Here is a 17,317-nt window from a genome sequence, read left to right on the forward strand (position 1 = left end):
AGCTTACAGAGAGGAAAAGTATCCCATGTAAATCATTAATACCGATTACCTAACTCTCTGCTTTCTCACACTTTCCTCATGCATATCTCTCCATTATCCCCTGCTATCGAACACTTTTCTCTCTGTCCTCTCACACTGGTGAATTGACTCCAGAGTGTTAAAATACCTCATGAGATAAACTACCTACCTTTTTTCTCTTAGTAAATCCTCTCTGGTGAATTGACGCCATTGTCTCTGGCCTTCAGTATAGATGGAGAAGAGTACAAAGCAGGTCATTTCAGCGTGATCTTCCCCGCACAGAGGTAGGAGCAAATCCAAGAATGTGCTAGGCCCTTGACACCCAGTGAGGAGAGGGTCTGTAGAAGAAGAGAATGATCAAGGGTGTTGAAGGTGGAGGAAAGTTTGAGTATAAGGATCCCTCCTGTCAGTTGTAGTGGAGCTGCAGCCGAGCAGTTTTGATTTCTCTGCCTACATTTGGTTGCTTGGTTGTGATTGCATTTGCAATGAGTCTCATTGCTATCTGCAATCACTTTGCAGTTCAGAGGAGCTCAGGATGTTGTCATGAATCCATCTATGGCTTGCAGTCTTCAATCAGGCTAACACAGGATTGCATGATTATCATTCAGCTGTGTGGGAATTTGCATGTCAGCTCTCATTGGCTTATGTCCATAGAAAAGCCTGCCTCTCCTCTCAGACCTCACCCGACATAGCATACAGCTTAGCCATAGTTGTTTGATGAGTTCATGGTGTGAAAGTTGTATTATTGTATTGCATTATCTTGCCTTGCCTGCCTGGATGTTCACTGCACCCGCGGGGGTATAGTGAAGTCTTTACCTTCCTGTTAGTTGGAGACTGCCTTCATCACGATGGTGACTGGTAGTATTCCTGCTTGCTCTGTTCCTGTGGATGTGACTGTAGCAGCAGTTGCTATTAGTTACGCTCCTACCTGTTTGTCTTGTCCGTGCCAGTGTGGAAGTTTGCTATTGCTGGGCAAACAATCCTTCTGTCTGTCTGTTCCTGCTAGTCATGTTCCTGTGGACGTAACTATAGGCTGCGGTTGCTATTAGTTACGCTCTGTCTGTCTCTCAGTTGTCTGTCTTTGTTACTCAGTGTGTTGGACATCAGAGGCTCAGGGCTGCGGTCGCCCTGAGCAACCATTTTCTTGTTTATTTTTGGGAGGTTATCGGAAGCTCAGAGCTGCGGTTGTTCTGAGCAATCTTGCTCCTTCATTCATAGCTCCTAGTGTGATCTGTGTAACTTCCTCTACAAGAGCATTCCGCTCTACTACCTAATATCATCCAGCTGCATAGTTTTGTTTGCTCTTATGGTACTCTGGCTTTCTCGGCCTCAGCCGCTATATCTTGCACCTACAAGGCCTGGGTGTAACTGAAGTCAGGAAGGTGTTATTTCGGAAGCAGTAGATTTGGGCGCACGAGACAAGTGGACAAAAAGGGCGCCCCATTCACTCCTATTATAAATATCGTTTAATGGGCGCCGAACAGGGAAAAAAGGGCTCCGGAGATTATTAACGTTTTACAAACGGCGCCCGGAGATTTTTAAGGTTTTATAACTATGTTTGTGATGATTTAAATTTACAAAATGAGCCCGTGACGAATAACGTTTATAAAGATACTAAATCACTATTTCTAAAACATTTCTAAAACATTATTATCCACCCCAAAAAATGATTTACATTTTTTATTTATTAATGTTATTTATGTTATTTAATGTTATTTATTTATTAATTATTATCCATAGGGGGTCTTAGGTTTAGGCACCAACAGGGGGGTCTTAGGTTTAGGCACCAACAGGGGGGTCTTAGGTTTAGGCACCAACTGGGGGGTCTTAGGTTTAGGCACCAACAGGGGGGTCTTAGGTTTAGGCACCAACAGGGGGGTCTTAGGTTTAGGCACCAACTGGGGGGTCTTAGGTTTAGGCACCACCAGGGGGGTCTTAGGTTTAGGCACCAACAGGGGGGTCTTAGGTTTAGGCACCAACAGGGGGGTCTTAGCTTTAGGCACCAACTGGGGGGTCTTAGGTTTAGGCACCAACAGGGGGTCTAGGGATAGGTACAGGGAGGGTTTTTAATAAACGTAAATATAAGTTTCACTTTACAAACAGGGAAGATTAACGTTTTACGAATTCCCGATCTCATACACATTATTTAGTGATTTATAAATTCTTAAAACGCTATTTGTAAACGAAATTCTACACAATATTTCTATAAACAATAATACTGTTTATCGTTTACACCACGCGCCCTTTTTTCCCGACGCCCTTTTTTGATGTACGCGTTATTTCCTCACCTCCCATTCACGCGGGGACACACCACATAGGGTGAAGAAGGTGGGGATAGATTGAGGTATAGTGGCTGAAAGAAAGCAGGAGATCTGCCAGGCATTACATTGAGTAGTATAAGTACAGAATATTGGCCTTTGGATGCTGCAATAAGGAGGTCATTTGCAACTTTGGAGAGGATTGTTTCAGTGGAATGATGAGACCAGAAGACAGACTGGAGGGGATTCAACAAGGAGATAGTCGACAGAAAGTCAGACAGTTCTTAGCTGTTTGTACGGCCAATTGTGTGCACTAATTGATGCTCAATAATCATAAGTTCATACTCACTCCCAGACAGCAATTTGCCACTTAAATTGGTCTGCAGACACACACAAATTACACCTCTATCTGCAATACTAAATCTAGCAGAGCTGCACAGATTCAGCCATACACAGGAGAGAGAGAGTTTGGTTGCAAATAAGCATAGATTACGTTACCAGTAACCCTGAGCACTGGGGATCACCTGCGCTCCCCTTTGGTGTCGCATGGGGGTCCCATGGGGTGGCAGAACCCAGGGCCTCCGCCTGTCATGTGCACCAGTGTTTGTGCAATAATCACAAGTTGCCATTGCTTTCCTCATGATATGTTCTGTTTAAGAAAATAATCAGTCCCCTTTAGGCGCAGAGAATCGAGAATTTTTGGCGATGTTGGTCATGGCCCTTCCACCACGTGCTGATCTTTTGACCTGTGACTTGGTGCAAAAGCTGAAGGATGACATTAAAGAGAATTTCTGCCCATATGTCCACTTCCCCGAAGCACGGGTTCCAATGTTGTCCACTGATGCTCAAAGATTGATGTTTGAAGCTTTTTGGAAGCAGCTAGGGAATCTGAACTCAGAATGTCCTCTCTGTTCTAAAAGATAAGCATCAGCGTAATAACCTTTACAGAAAAAAACATTTCTTTTTTACAGCTGATACAAATCCTAAAATAAATCTCCAGTGTTTCTACTTCCTGATTCATGGGAGCAGACATATTGTTAACATCCTGTGCTTTCAAATGAGCTTATCTGCCATCTCTGCTGTGGCAGTCATGTGACACAGGGGAGAGATCAAATTACAACTTGTGTTTATACACAAATGAGGGGGAATCAAACAGGCTAAACTCTCTAAATACATACAGGGTGCATTTCTCTATGCTTTCCTTCAGTCATGTGCAAGAGTTCAGGTCCACCTTTAATTATTGTATGAGATTGACATTATCTTGTCACCGATCTGAACATTGTGCTTATCTGTTCAGGTTCTTTGGCATCTCTTGATGAAATGAGGAAAATGATATCAGCCATATTGGATTTTTCCAGCTGATTTATTTTAATTTCCCCTAAAATAATTGCGGGTTGGTCCTATCTCTTTATCTCTTTTCTGCCTCAGAATGAACATGAAACACTTGGGCTATCTATGTTATGCTACAGAAGAATCTTTCATGAGAATCAAATAAATTATGATTGCACAACCACCACCCGTACAATAACCACAGTCTAAATCATGACTGCATAACCAATGTCTGTATAACTACTTTATACTATTAAAGTCTTAGAAGGATATTCTGACATTGGACGGTGCAGAAAGAGCAGGTGAGCTGCCTAAATTGGCCATACATAGGTTAGTTTTATTCATGACTCTTCAATTGTTTGAATGATTATTTTGAAGTCACATGCCACTGCAAACCACAATGCAATTTTGAACAAAGTTACATGATAATCAGATCAAAATTGCTTCCCCACATCTTAATGTACTGCTCAATGTAGTACAAACAAATACAACTGAAGCAAATTGGCAATTCTACATGGGATGTGTATATGCACCCTAAAGCCTGCTACACACTTCCAATTATGATTGGCTAATCACTGACTAATTTTACTACCTACACGTAGTATAAAGGTTTACATACACAATCTGTTTATAGTATTGAACATTTGATGGCCCTTATACCACATGGAAGTGGTAAAATTGGGTAATCATTGGCAATCATCAATCAATCATTGTCAATCAAAATTGGGTGTGTGTACGCAGCTTAAAGAGACACTGAAGCGAAAAAAAAATTATGATATTATGATTTGTATGTGTACAGCTAATAAATAAAACATTAAGATCAGATATATCAGTCTAATTGTTTCCAGTACAGGAAGAGTTAAAGTGAACCCGAGGTGGGTTTGAAGAATATTATCTGCATACAGAGGCTGGATCTGCCTATACAGCCCAGCCTCTGTTGCTATCCCAAACCCCGCTAAGGTCCCCCTGCACTCTGCAATCCCTCATAAATCACAGCCATGCTGCTGACAAACAGCTTGTCAGAGCTGGCTGTGTTTATCTCTATAGTGTCAGTCTGCTGCTCTCCCCGCCTCCTGCAGAACTCCGTCCCCGCCTGCATCCCTTCCCTCCCTGCTGATTGGAGGGAAGGGACGGGGGCAGGGACCAGAGCTCTGCAGGAGGCGGGGGAGCAGCTGAGACTGACACTACAGATGTAAACACAGCCTCACAGCGAGGCTGTGATTTATGAGGGATTGCAGAGTGCAGGGGGACCTTAGGGGGGTTTGGGATAGCAACAGAGGCTGGGCTGTATAGGCAGATCCAGCCTCTGTATGCAGATAACATTTTTTAAACACACCTCGGGTTCTCTTTAAGAAACTCCAGTTGTTATCTCTATGCAAAAAAAGCCATTAAGCTCTACGACTTTCAAAGTCGTGGAGAGGGCTGTTATCTGACTTTTATTATCTCAACTGTTCCTGGACTATTTTTTTTTCCTCTGGCAGAGGAGAGGTCATTAGTTCACAGACTGCTCTGAAAGAATCATTTTGAATGCTGAGTGTTGTGTAATCTGCACATATTATAGAATGATGCAATGTTAGAAAAAACACTATATACCTGAAATTAAAAATATGAGAATATTTTCTTTGCTGCTAATCTTCTAGTAATTATTCATAGTACACAACCAATTCACTATATCCCATTTTTTTTCACTTCAATGTCTCTTTAAGGATTGTTTGAATTTCATCATGTCAGTGTGTATGTGGCATAAGTGCTTCTGCTTTAGAGCCTAAAAATACAAAAGAGAGCTATTTAGCATTAGACGAATCATGCGTAAATGTCCAGATGTTTTTTCTTTGATCATTGGAAGGTATGGGAATGCGGGGCCGCAGCTTGGGCCTTCTGAGGAGGAAGCATGCGGGTTCTGAAGTCATTGGTTGACAGGTATATATTTAAGTGATCTTTACAATCTAACGTGTAGCTGCAATAAAATCGACAAAGCTATTCTAATGAGCGCTGTCAAGCAGCAATTCAGCTCTAAGTAGGTTTTCTTACATTGATATACCTCTGATTGTCTTTCAAAAAAACAAAATAGATCTAATTATAATTACACCCTGTCTGGAATGAAATAATGAGGTTGTAATGAAAACATTTGAGATTGAAAAGAGAATGAAATGTGCACAATAGCTGATATATCTGCATTCCCCTGACAAACGGGATATAAGCTGTGAGCTTATTAAAGGCATATCTCTAGCATGGAAGGACCAAAATCCTTCAGAAATATACAATTGTTTCAAGATAAAAGTTTTAAAATCTAAAGAGCAAGACCCAATTACTAATGATTGCTACATTATTTATAATGCAATTATCTATGAAAAGCCAAATGCTAAAGTAGAACTTAAAGGACCACTATTGCAAAAAAATTAAAATTTAAAATACATATAAACACATAAAATTTAGAAAGTACAGTGAAGAAAGCAGCCTATCCTACAGGAAAAGCATACTAGGTACAATGGCCTCAATTAATTAAGCATTACACCATTCAGTACTGCAGAAAACAGCAGCTCATAGGAGCATCTTGCCAAATGGCAAATCACTAAGGCCATTAGCGCATTGCAAAGTAAATTTACCGACTAGAGAGGTAAATTACTGACTTGAGCGGTAAATAACACGATAAATGGCAATTCACAAAGATTAGAACATGCGGTAATACAAAAAAAAGTTTGTATTTTAGGATCTGCCTCTGGACCTGTCAGTAACTAGAAATCTGCATTCAGTAAAATTGACGCACTAAGGCCTGGAACCCAATAAAAAGTGCAAAGCGCTATCTCAAGCGCTAGTGATTTGTGATAGCGCTTTGCAAGCGATTTTGGGAGCAATTTCCCTGCTCCTATACAATTAATTAGAACAGAAATGCTCCAAAAATGTCCTGCGATAGTGATTTCCTTAATCAAAATTGCTGGTTTCTGTCCTATCCATTTACATTGGCAGAGCGTTTAAGGCAATCGCTAGCGATTGAAAGCACTCCCTAAATGCTCAAAAAAGCACTCTAGTGGGTTCCAGGCCTAAAGGAGACAGCCGACAGGAAAAGCTGCCCAGTCCTGCTACTCACCAAATCTGATCCGATGCATTGCTGGGCGGGAGATCAAAAAGAGAAAAAAAAAACACCACCCGAGCAGGAGAAGGGGACATTCAAAGAGGCTTTACTGTATCCCTTTAGATGTGCAGATCTATAGACTGATAAGCAGAAACAGGCCCTCTAGTGGCAGGCATGCACATCTGAAGGGATGCAGGAAGCCTTTTACTTTAGTAAGCTGTCACAAGCTTGAAGTGGCTCATGCAGACACTTGTAGGAGAAGAATCACAGCTGGTTGCAGAGACCTACTCTACAGCTGGTGAGAGTTGTACATTACCGAGAAGGTCTTAGTGAATTGAAGCAACATTTTTCAATATATTATCAAACTATTACTATCTTAGAGGATTTGAAAAAAAAAGTCTATAATAACGAATGCAGTATTTTACTGACCACATTTTTTTTTAACAGCCTTAAGGCCTCAATTCACTAAGCTTAACTCCTGTCTTTAATTACTCTACTGAGCTGTTTTACAGTTATCACCACGGTGATATAATCGTGATAACTGTAAAACAGCTAGGAAGAGTTATTAAAGACAGGAGTTAAGCTTAGTGAATTGAGGCCTAATTAAAGGTATTGTGTTATGGCCCTAACTGAATATATACAGTAGAGTGGTTAATTTACAAAGCTCCACCAGAGCTGGAAATCACCTCAGTGAACTAGCACTCCTAGATTGCGTTAATAATAATTAGATGTGAAAAGTTTTCATTTCAGCCCTGACTTAGATCAAATAATAGTAAAGTTGAGGTTGCTGCAGGAGCTAAATGCAATCACATACACTCACTAGCAGTGACTGATTTTCCTACGGAAGTCCAGGATCTTCCCAAAAATAAGCTCTTGCGTTGGATGTACAAGAACATAAACTTTAACAAAGGAGGAAAGATCCACATTCACACAATGTGCAAAATTAGCAATCTTTATTAAGGACCAGAGATGGCCCGAATGGTTCACCCGGATGCAGTCGCAGGGGGGCCCAGTGATTTCTAGTTACGCCCCAGGTGGTAGGAGTACTTTTCATGAAATCTTAGTGTATGTACAGTAGGGGATAAAGGTTGTTACTGTATAAAATAAGTGAACTGTGAAGGTGTGAACTGATCCCACTTATATAAAAATGTTTTAATGGGGAAAGTGATTACTGTTAATGCCTAACCCCCTACCCCCCCCAAAAAAAAAAAACAACTTTGTAGGGGTGGGATAGACTGAGCAGAATGTGCAGAAGAGTTTTACACACTGATAGTGATGATTGTAATCAGCTAATTACAACAACGCAAAATTCCGTGTACATTTTTGCAATTATGTCTACGCGTAATTATAATTAGTTATTTCAATTAATTGTGTGTAATCATTCGTAATTTCACATGAATTTTTACATAATTTTAATGTAATTTTCTGCCGACTTTGGCGGTGAATAGCAAATCCCCTATACATGCCCATTGCCCCCAATATATGCCATTGGGTACTAATAAAAAAAAGGTAAAAAGGACCTTGTATTTTTTAGAAAACCAATTTTAAAAATGCAAAGAAAAATAGTTTCTCTTTTCAATCATTTTTAAAAAAAATTTGAAAAGTGGAGAAATGTACAACTTATAACATATCATAACATGTACAGTAACACGGTTATAACAATGAAATATGATAACTAACAGGCATCACAATGGGTTAGTCACATAATATAATTGCGAAATAAACCACCTGTCAGAGTTAGGTCTTTTAAAATGAACAGTAGCCAAGCCATTAATCACAATTATAACACATTTATAAGCTACTGGAGATTTATGATATAGAGACATAGATAGGGGGATTATCAGGAGTGTGCAATGCATAGGGAAGGTCTACCATCCAATCACTGACCCAATATTGGGCAGATGGGGACAAACCCATACAAGTTTGTTCAGTACCTGCAAATGAAACCTGTCCTCCAGCGAAGTCAGGTCTGACTCTTATCCAAAATGATATTAACTTGCACATTAACTAGGTACTTACCGTACTACATTGGTAAAACTGAGAAGGGGAGATGATTTTAGTTTAGTGACCTATAAGAGGCTTTGAGGATGTATTGCTGCACCCGTATACTGTCTTTGGCATATGTGAAGAAGCGAGAGAGAGAGAGATGAGGGGTGTCTACACGGGAAGCAGGAAATTAGGGCGCATGAGGCAGGTGGACAAAAAGGGCGCCGCCATTCACTCCTATAATAAATATCGTTTAATGTGCGACCAACAGGAAAAAAGAGTTCCAAAGAAAAATAGAGTTTTACAAGCGGCACCCGGAGACTTTTAATGTTTTATAACTGCTTCTCATGATTACACATTATTTAATGATTTATAATTTTCTTAAACATTATTTTTAAACAAAAAACAGTACAATATTTTTTTAAAACATTATTTTTAAACAAAAAACAGCACAATATTTTTTAAAAACGTTATTAATGCTTATCAAAGGGGGGGGGGTCTTAGGTTTAGGCACCACCAGGGGGGTCTTAGGTTTAGGCACCACAAGGGGGGTCTTAGGTTTAGGCACCACCACGGGGGTCTTAGGTTTAGGCACCACCAGGGGGGTCTAGGGGTTAGGGGTAGGTACAGGGAGGGTTCTGTGTGAGAGTAGGGTTAAGTATAGTTTTAGCAACATTCTTATTAATCTTTTATAAAACGTTATTATACATTTCCCTTTTTAAACAGGGAAGATTAACGTTTTTACAATTCCTGATTTCATACACATTATTTAATGATTTATAACTTTATAAAACATTATTTTTCAACGAAATATAGCACAATTTTTTTTAAATGTTATTCATGCTTATCGTTTAAAACCCTGCACCCTTTTTCCCGGCGCCCTTTTTTAACGTACGGTCTACGCGGGCCATTGTCACACCGAGTATCTACGCAAGTAGAGTCCTAATGATGGTCTTACTGATTGCTCACCATCGCTCTTTGGTCTGGATTTCGCAAGTAACCAATTAATGGATCCCATATTTTATGAAATTTTCCCATGTTGTCATTCATACGAGCCCTTAGTTTTTCAAAAAAGAGAATATTGACAAGTCTATTTTTTAACTGCTTAAAAATATAAGAATCGGGAGTTCCAAGCTGCTGCTATTTTAATTTTGGTGGCTGTATAAATGTAGTTGATGAGTTTATTCTGCGCTAAAGACAAGTTTGGGTATGGGCAACCTAGTAAAACATAAAGAGGGTCTCGAGAGACTGGAGCATTAATCATTGACGATGCCCAAGTACATACCCTAGTCCCTAATCTGCAAATTGTTGTGCAATTCCACCAGATATGGGTGAAAATGCCTGTCATTTTACATCCTCTAAAGCAGGGGTCAGGAACCTTTTTGGCTGAGAGAGCCATAAACGCCACATATTTGAAAATGTAATTCTGTGAGAGCAATACAATATGTTTCAATACGGGGCAGTACGGCTCACATCCCCGTTGCCATGGTGATGTGTATACAGTTATCCTCCGGGCAGCAGAAGTGTCAGATGTGTCTTCAGCTTCCCTTGGTTTTCGGCAACATCAGCAATTTCTCAGAGAGCCAAAGAGGAGAAATGCCGACTAACAGCTTGTACAATTAGCTAGCTGACTTGGGGGTTGATTCACTTTGTAGGATGAGATCCTACAAAATACCCAGACCGGACAGGGCCCAGAGAGGGACAATTGGAGCAGCCATTCATTTTGGGGTAGCGCAAGTAAGTTAGTAGCGCATGCTACAGTAGTAGTGTGCTTACTTTGCTTACTTGCGCTGCTTGAGCAGTGTAGCTTAGTAAATCAACCTCTACTGATTTGTATGTGAGCCAGATGTAACCATCAAAAGAGCCACATCTGGCTCCCGAGCCATAGGTTCCCTACCCCTGCTCTAAAGCAATCACTCAAGCTCTCTCTTTTGCACTTGGCTACCCTCTGGGGTACTAAATCCCATCTGAATAGTAATTTATAATTTACCTCAACGAGATCAGCATTAATCGAAGTCCTAGGAATATTTGTCCAAATGTCACACATATCAGTATATTCAATTTGTAAGCCTAGTTCTTTCTCCCATTTAAGTATGTAATCAGGCTTATTTTGTGAGTGAGAGTGAGTTTCTTATATATGTTACGGCCAAAACCAGAAATCGGCCAATTCTAGAATTGGCCGGCCGTTTCTAGAACTGGCCGATTTGATGTCGGCCAAAGTCCAAAATGCTGGGAATTTCTGGCATTGGCCGGCCAGTTCTAGAAATAACCAAAGTCAGTCGGCCAAAGTCCAAAACGCAGCTGCTCTGCTGTGGCAGTCAGGTGAGATGAGAGAGATCAAATTACAGTGGTGATTAGTCAAAGATGAGGGGGGATGCTTTGTTGGGCACTATGCATGGATGGAGGGGGGCTTTGCATGGCTGGGGGGATTTGCTGGGCACTTTGCATGGCTAGGGGGATTTGGTGGGCGCTTTGCATGGCTAGGGAGGGGAATTTGCTGGGCGCTTTGTTTGCATGGCTGGGTGGGGTAGAATTTGCTGGGCGTTTTGCATGGCTGGGGGAAGGAATTTGCTGGGCGTTTTGCATGGCTGGGGGAAGGAATTTGCTGGGAGCTTTGCATCGTGGGGGGAGGGGGGAGGAAAATTTGCATCGCGGGGGAGGAAATTTGCTGGGCGCTTTGCATTGCGGGGGGGGGGGGGGTCATTTGCAGAGTGCTTTGCATGGCTGGGGGGGGAATTTGCACGCTTTGCATGGCTGGTGGGGGGGGGGGGGGATTTGCCGGGCGCTTTGCATCGCGGGGGGGGGGGGGGGAATCATTTGCAGAGTGCTTTGCATGGCTGGGAGGGGGGGAATTTGCAGAGTGCTTTGCATGGCTGGGAGGGGGGGGGGGATTTGCAGAGTGCTTTGCATGGCTGGTGTGGGGGGGGGGGAAATGTGCTGGGCGCTTTGCATGGCTGGGGGGGGGATTTGCTAGGTGCTTTGCATGACTGGGGGGGGAGATATGCTGAGCGCTTTGCATGGCTGGGGTAGTTTTGCTGAGCGCTTTGCATGCCTGGGTGCTTTGCACGGCAGGGGGGATTTGCAGTGAGCTTTGCATGGCTGGAGCAGGGGGGGGGGCAGCCTGCGCTATTTCCTATTTGCAGACCTCAGATCAGAGCGGCGGAGAGAAGCAGAGCAGCGCGCACACTACCCGCTCTGACCCATACACTTCACATGCGGAAGTGAGCAATGACGTCACTTCAGCATGGAAGTGTATGCGTCTTGCGGGTAGCGTGTGCGGCGCTGCTCTGCCTCTCTTTGCCTCTCCGATCCGGGTCGTCCTGATGTGAGGTCTGGCTAGCGGGTAGCGGGGGAGGAGAGGTGAGCGGCACTTCGGGACTTGGCTGGCCACACTTAGCCAGAATGCGTTCTGGCCGGCCAAAGTCCGTAGGGAAAGTTTATTTTGAACATTGGCCGCATGAGCCGGCCACTTCTAGATTTGACCGGCCAGAACCCGAAGTGGCCAGACCTGGTGAGTGAGGATCTGTTGCGTACATGTTTTCAAAAAAATGTCTTAGTCAATGGAGGGCCCTCATTAATAATGTGTTGCTTTATAAAGTGCGATATCTGCTTATAGTGAAATAATTTAGAAGGTGGGAGTGGGGATTTCTTGCATAGATAGGCAAAGGATTTAGTACCAGTGTTAGTGACAAAGTCTTGGATCCTGTGGAGTTTAGCCAAAATCCACCACTGATATTGGCCAGAGGAATTTAAAGCTGCTGGAAATGAGGGGTTCCCCAGGAAGGAAAGGAGAGGTCCATGGGGGGACATCAGGCGTCCTGAGTATTTGAACTGTCCCAAATATGGAGAAAATGTTTATTAATGGGATTAGTAATCTTGGTACGGTATTCTGGGGTAAGCCTGAGAAGATTTGTTATCTTGATAGGGGCAATAAGAAGATTTTCAATCTCCACCCAAGCGGGTCTTTCACTCACTTTCAAGACACCATTGTGTGAGAATGGCTAGTGGGGGCCGCTTTATAGTAATGCATAATGTTAAGTACTCCCATCCCAACATCTGTCCTCAAACGGTAGAGGTAGAGATTATTAAACCTTGGTTTTTTAGCCCCCCAGATAAAGTTATTAATTTTCTGCTGGAGAGACTCAAGGAATGAGGAGGGAAGAGGTATAGGTAGTAGTCTAAAGGCGTACAATAGTTTGGGAAGAAAGGTCATTTTTATGGCCGCAATTATGCCCAGCCAGGAAATGGAATACCTCTTCCAGCACTCCAGTAGATCTGTCAAATCTTTTGCAAGTGTAGGAAAGATGTGCTGATAGAGCGACTCAAAGGTGCTAGTGAGGAAGATGCCAAAGTTTGTTGGGGTCCCAGTCAAATTCAAAGGTGTCAGGAACCGGCCCGCGGCACGCCTGCGTATACGGTTCCCAACTGCGGGTTTGACCAGATCAAGCGGGGAGCAGCCTTATTCGAGCTAAAACAAGGCTGGGACCCCTCAGAACACCGCTCACTGCCACCACTAGCGGTTCACTAGACACTTCCACTCTGCTGTCGAGTCCTCAGCGTGCAATCCGCGTTTTCGTATTCGGGTCAGCTTTGCGCTTAGGCCGAATACGGGAACGCCACGCCACACACACACACACACACACACACACACACACACACACACACACACACACACACACACACACACACACACACACACACACACACACACACACACAGTTGCAATCTTACACTGTAGTGAAGCAAAACCACTAACAGTCTTTCCGAACGATACTGTTAGCCATTCAGCTGTTGAGCTACTCGCACTGGCGTTTCATACGTTGGGTCAGCTGCGCGCTTTAGGCCAACGTATGACAAACGCCCCACACACAGTGCAATTACAATCTTATACGGTAGTGTTGCTCAATCATACAATCGGGCACGGACTTATACACACTTCAATCTCTTCTAGGCTATGAGTGTTAGTTTAGTACAGCAGAAGTCAAGCTTATTAAATAATAATTTAATATTCCAAGATTACAAAAACAAAGTAAAAAGTTACAAAGATAAAAGTTACAAAAATACACACAAAGCGATTAGCTTACCAAAATAAACGGGGAAATAAAGATACCAGCGTATCGATCTGCCGTTGTTGCGGGAGTACGCACTTTCTGGTCAGGAACCAGGTTAGTTCTAGCCGTGTGTGCTATCTCCAAGAACTACAAGTTGTGGCTATCCTAGCTGCTGTTTTATACTGTGAGATACGCCTGGAGGCTGCAACTTCCTTGGGGAGGGGAGGAACTAGTTTTTAATTAAATCTCAGACATAATTCTATTTCCAGGTAGGAGTCTATACATCAAAAGATCATCAGCACCTTAATATATCACCACACCTCCCCTCTTTAGAATGGGGCAAAGCAGATGATTTTCCCAGATTATCCTGCCAGCGCCTACATTGTTGGTTCTGCTTGATGGGACAGCCCATCAGCATTCCCATGATTGCTCCCCTTCCAGATGGCGCTGGCAGATGATTCTAATGAATCATCCTGCCAAAGCCTACATTGATGGCCTGGCCAGGTGGGGTAACCCTTTAGCATCCTCAGGAGGGTGCCCCACCTGTCAGTTAGCTCCAAGCTACACGATTGGAAAGCTAGGTCAGGTTGCTGCAATGTGTCATTGTCCTTGGCAACCTGACGTAACCAACCAGGGGAATGCAGGTCAGTGACGACCGTGAATTCGCAACCATAGAGACAGTGCTGCAGCTGGGGACGGGTTCCGACCGTCACTACCCGCACTTTCTCTATAGTGGCAGGAGCTATCTCTCGGTCCCTTTGGGGAACGATTATCTGCCGGTCTGCCTCCTCCACTTCGGACAGCTCTGAGGCAATAACTTCCCAGAACCCTCTCAGCCCGCCCCTCCCAGCTGGTGACCTGCTGGCCAGACCCCTGAGCTGTTCCAGGCTGCTGTCAACTCGAACAGCCCCAGAGAGCTCAGTGCTGCGTGTCACACATTCCAGGAAGCCTGTAGATGGAGAGGCTCCTGGGCCCTAAGGGCCAGGTTCCGAAGTGGATGTTGCTGACCCAGCAACATTTGTCACTTCAGTGGACAGTCCCTCTGCTGTAGACTCGCTAGCGCTGCGGATTACCATGGCAGCTGAGGGAGCGCCTACCTTACACAGATCATAAACCACATCACCTTTGGTCTTGAAAACATCTGAAGGGGGAAGATCTGGCCTGGTGCCGTCTGCCCCTTCAGTGGGCCATCCATCTGCTGCAGCCCAGCGAACACTGCTGGTTACTCCTGCAGCTGACGGAGTGTCCACCTGACACACAGCATTATGTAGCGCAACACATATGACATCAGTATTATCTGTCTTACACATATTGACATTTAGAACATCACATTCCACATCAACATTATCTGTCACATTATACACAGTGCTACTCAGCACTTCACAAGCAGCCTCAACAGTTCTTGCATCGATCGCCTCGAGAGTCAGTGTGTCATAAATGACATCATCAGTTTCTGCATTCTCCATATCAACATGTCCCACTCCAGGCCTAGGCACTGGAGAATCACTAGGGCTGGCTCCTAGTACACAGTCCATAGCCCCTGGGGCCTCACCAGCACTCCCCGCTTGCACAGCATTATCAAACAGTACCTTGCAAGAGTTCTGCACTTCTGCTGGGGATGCAGGCTCCACGGGGTTTGGAGTAGGCTCATACCGGGCCACTAACCGTCCCAGGTCAGTACCCAGCAAAACGTTGGTGGGGATTTTGTGAGTTACCCCAACTTCTTTCAATCCGCTGCTGGCCCCCCAATCCAGGTGGACCAGGGCGGTGGGTATGGCTGGGGCAACACCCCCAACTCCTCTGACAGCAATCATTTTCCCAGGTATGTACTGCTCCGGGTTCACAAGCTGGGGATGTATGAGAGTCACTTCTGCTCCAGTGTCTCTCAGCCCAGTGGCAACTGTACCCCCAACCGTGACAAGCTGCAGATTCTCTGCATTGCCAGTGGCATTCCTGGTAGCACACAAAGCCGTTGGGACTTTACTGGGGTTTGAGGCCTCACTGGATTTTGGGGCCTCCCTCTTCCAATGTGGGAAAGTCATGCTGATATGACCCACCCTGTCACATACAAAGCATTTCTGAGTGTCAGTGGTTGGTTGCCTGAATCCAGGAGACAGCGGTGCTTGCCTCCTCTGGGTGCTGGGTGACACAGGTTTAGCAATCTGTTCTCCCCTCCAGCTGGGCGTAGTAGTCCTCCGGGACTTGGGTGCTCTATGGACGGTGTAGGAATCGGCCATTTCCGCAGCCTCATCCACCGTCTTTGGTTCTCGATCCAGCACAAACAGCCGGACCTCAACAGGACAGGTGTGTAGGAACTGGTCTTTTATCATCAGCTCCTGCAGGGCATCCAAGGTTTTGACTGACAGTCCTTTTAACCACTGCTGGAAGGCAGTGCACAGGTTGCAAGCATGATCCAGGTAACTGTCAGTAGGACCTCGCTGCACTGTCCTGAAACGTTTGCGATACACCTCTGGCATGAGGTGATATCTTTTAGCAATAGCCTTTTTAATGGCCTCATAGTCCTCTTCTTCCTCCTGTGGAAGGCGCACAAACGCCTCCAGGGCCTCGCCTCTCAGCCCTGGTGTGAGATATCTTGCCCACTGCTCTTGGGGCACCCCATACTGATGACAAGTCCTTTCAAACCCCTGTAGGAAAGTGTCTATGTCAGAGTGCTTGTCCATAGTGGGGAACTTATCCAGGGGGATTTGGTGGACTCGCTCACCTTTGCGTTCTGCAGGTGCAGCAGACCTGTTCTGCTGCTGAAGTCTAGCCAGCTCCAGCTGGTGTCGCCGTTCAGCTCTTCCCTCCTCTGCTGTGTTGTGAGCTGCATCTTCTGGCGTTGGAGCACGGGCTTGCTCTGCCCCATCATACTCCTCGAGGGCACGAACTAACTGCTCCTTAGTCTGGCCTCTCACCGTCTCGATGCCTCTGTGCTCACACAGGTTGCGTAAGTCGTTTTGATTCTGTTTCTTATAGCTGGTTGCTTTCTGAGCCATCATATTGCCAAATAAAAGGAAAAAAAAGGGGGGGAGGGAAAGCAAAAATGCCAAGTGTGTATCCTCGAACACAAAAAAAAAAGTATATAGATTCTGCACTGAGAAGACTTCTGTAGGCTAGTTGCTTCTAGCAAGCTTCCAGCCTTTAGTACTCAGAATAGCGAGCTAAACTGCATACTAATGTACCAAACGTTCCCACCACTGCCAGCCAATTATGTCAGGAACCGGCCCGCGGCACGCCTGCATATACGGTTCCCGACTGCGGGTTTGACCAGATCAAGCGGGGAGCAGCCTTATTCGAGCTAAAACAAGGCTGGGACCCCTCAGAACACCTCTCACTGCCACCACTAGCGGTTCGCTAGACACTTCCACTCTGCTGTCGAGTCCTCAGCGCGCAATCCGCGTTTTCGTATTCGGGTCAGCTTTGCGCTTAGGCCGAATACGGGAACGCCACGCACCCACACACACACACACAGTTGCAATCTTACACTGTAGTGAAGCAAAACCACTAACAGTCCTTCCGAACGATACTGTTAGTCAATCAGCTGTTGAGCTACTCGCACTGGCGTTTCGTACGTTGGGTCAGCTGCGTGCTTTAGGCCAACG

At 44.6% G+C, this 17,317-nt stretch overlaps 1 long non-coding RNA gene across 5 annotated transcripts in view; it reads left to right on the forward strand.

Annotated features, from left to right (window-relative positions):
* The window catches only part of LOC137541801 (uncharacterized), a 71,592-nt gene that overhangs the window by 17,583 nt on the left and 36,692 nt on the right, over positions 1 to 17,317 (forward strand). For 2 of the 5 annotated variants that reach the window (XR_011025270.1, XR_011025271.1), the window contains one exon: positions 5,452 to 5,525. The exons of the other annotated variants lie outside the window; for them this stretch is intronic. This is a non-coding gene — a long non-coding RNA (uncharacterized lncRNA). The remainder of the gene's footprint in view (positions 1 to 5,451; positions 5,526 to 17,317) is intronic. 5 annotated transcript variants of the gene reach the window in all.

Source organism: Hyperolius riggenbachi, chromosome 12 (assembly GCF_040937935.1).
Source record: "Hyperolius riggenbachi isolate aHypRig1 chromosome 12, aHypRig1.pri, whole genome shotgun sequence".
Lineage (NCBI taxonomy): Eukaryota > Metazoa > Chordata > Amphibia > Anura > Hyperoliidae > Hyperolius > Hyperolius riggenbachi.